The sequence below is a fragment of the Pinus tabuliformis genome, chromosome J, assembly GCF_031772625.1.
Source record: "Pinus tabuliformis cultivar Carrire ecotype Pingquan chromosome J, CPIR1, whole genome shotgun sequence".
In the NCBI taxonomy this organism is placed as follows: Eukaryota; Viridiplantae; Streptophyta; class Pinopsida; order Pinales; family Pinaceae; genus Pinus; species Pinus tabuliformis.
The window spans coordinates 527,508,283-527,511,103 of NC_142295.1; positions in this window are offsets into that span (position 1 = coordinate 527,508,283).

Genomic DNA, 2,821 nt, shown 5'->3' on the forward strand with positions numbered 1-2,821 from the left:
ACAACCAACCACAGGTAAAATCTTCTCAGTTTGGCTCAAGAATAGATGAAAATAGAAATTACAATCAGTTGGCTGGTAGATTCAATAACCGCAGAAGCTTCTTCAATGGACAATGCTTTTCTTGCCACAACTTTGGTCACAGAGCAGCTCAATGTGTTGCATATAAAACAATCATGACTAGGGAAGCTCAAAAACAAAGAAGTATGACAGGGATTACAAAAAGGACCTATAACAACTTTTCGGTGCTTGAAAATGAAGTTGAATGTTCTATTTGCAATAATTTTGGTCATAAAGACTCTGAATGCAGGAGCAGGTTTCAGGAGAAAAAGGAACAAGCCACAAGCACCAAAACATGGAGAATAAAGGAACCTCAAACAGAAAGATGTGGGATAGCATTTTATGCAGAAGGACAGGAAAATCTATGGTACATTGACAGTGGATGTTCGAAACATATGACAGGTGATAAAGAAAAACTTGAATCTTATTCTACTTTAGAAAAGGGAAAGAAAGTCTCTTTTGGAAATGATACTCCTGCTACTATAAAAGGAAAAGGTATTGCTCCTTTAAAAGAAAAGGTCAAGGCTGGAAATGTTTTGTATGTTGATGGATTGAAACATAATCTTCTAAGTGTCAGCCAGATGTGTGATCAAAAAACAGAGGTTATTTTCAGATCGAATGGATGTCTTGTTCGTGATCTTGATACAGGTAAAACAGTTCTCAAAGGCAAAAGAACTCCAAATAATCTGTACATATTTGAAGAAGAACAACAACAATGCTATCTTAGCAAGGATGAAGAGCACTGGTTATGGCATCGAAGGTTGGGACATCTAAGCTTCTCACAAATAAGGAAAGCATGCAAATATCAGGCAGTTCGCGATCTTCCAGATATCAAAATTCCAGACAACACCATATGCAAATCTTGTCAGTTTGGAAAGCAGACCAGAACTAACTTTCCAGAGAAGGAAGGGTCAGCTAGCTTGCCTCTTGAGCTAGTCCATACAGATGTATGTGGTCCATTTAGGAAAAGGTCACCTCGAGGAGAAGAATATCTGATATTATTCATTGATGATTTCTCAAGGTTTGTTTGGTTAGGGCTTATGAAGCACAAAGATGAAGCATTCGAAAAATTCAAATCCTTCAAAGCATTGGCCGAAAATGAATCAGGACACAAAATCAAGTGCCTCAGATCTGACAGAGGTGGGGAGTTCACATCAAATGAATTTTTTGATTTCTGCGATGAACATGGGATAAGAAGAGAATTCTCTACAGCTAGAACTCCTCAGCAAAATGGGGTTGTGGAAAGAATGAACAGAACTATCCAACAAATGGCTCGTGCTATGCTCGATGAATCAGGTACTCCTGCAACCTTCTGGGGAGAAGCCGCACATGCTGCTGTTATCATTCTTAACAAAACAAATGTCCGAGTAAACAGCACTCAAACACCTCATGAGCTTTGGAGTGGTAAAACTCCTTCCGTGAAGCATTTCAAAATCTTTGGGAGCAAATGTTATATTAAGAACACTGATGAGCAACTTGGCAAACTTGAACCTAGAGCAGATGAGGGCATTCTTCTTGGTTATTCTCCACATAGCAAAGCATACAAGTGCTACAATAAAAGACTTGGCAGAATTGTTGACAGTATTGATATAGTGGTTGATGAGAAGGGATATATTCCTAGGCAAGTTCATCATGAAGAAGATGAAGGTTACTCTCAAAGGCGAAATGATGAAGAAGAAGAACCTCAAGAAGAAGAAGAATCTCAAGAAGAACCAGAGGAGCAGACAAGAATAGAAGAGAAGACTCCATCCAGATATGTCCAAAAGAATCATCCAGAAACTCAGATTGTGGGGCAGAAAGAAGCAGGAGTACAAACAAGAAGGACACTTGCAGAAGCTTCAAGCTACTTGGCTCTACTCTCCTCCATTGAACCACAAAATGTGAAAGAAGCATGCAAAGATGAATGTTGGGTCAAAGCAATGGATGAAGAACTTGAGCAAATCGAAAGGAACAACACTTGGGAATTGGTTCCTAGACCAAAAGATAAGAATGTAATAGGAACAAAATGGGTCTTCAAGAATAAGTTAAATGAAAATGGAGAAGTAATTAGAAACAAGGCCAGACTTGTTTGTAAAGGGTATGCACAGCAAGAAGGAATAGATTTTGAAGAGACCTTTGCTCCTGTGGCAAGACTAGAGGCCATCCGAATGTTCCTTGCTCTCTCAAGCTTTCAAAACTTCAAGGTATTTCAAATGGACGTGAAATCAGCCTTCCTGAATGGAGACTTAGAAGAAGAAGTATATATTGAGCAGCCAGATGGGTTCATTCTTGGGAATGATCCAAACCTTGTATGCAGATTGAAAAAGGCTCTCTATGGGCTCAAACAAGCCCCAAGGGCTTGGTACTATCGGTTGGACAAATATCTTCACCAACAAGGCTTTTCAAAAGGATCAGCAGATAGCAATCTCTATATAAAAGTTGAAAATAACAAATTGCTAATTCTTGTTGTTTATGTAGATGATATTATTTTTGGCAGCAATGAAGAAACTATGAGTCAAAACTTTGCCTTGGTTATGCAGAAAGAGTTCGAAATGTCACTTCTTGGAGAATTGACATATTTTCTTGGATTGCAAATCCAACAAAATGAAGGAGGTATCTTCTTGTCTCAAACCAAATACCTCAAGCAGATCTTGAAGAAGTATGGCATGGAAGAGTCAAAACCAGTATGTACACCCATGGTTACAGGATGCAGCCTCAGTGCAAATGATGAATCAGCAGCAGTTCACCAACCCACTTATAGATCCATGATTGGGAGTTTGCTTTA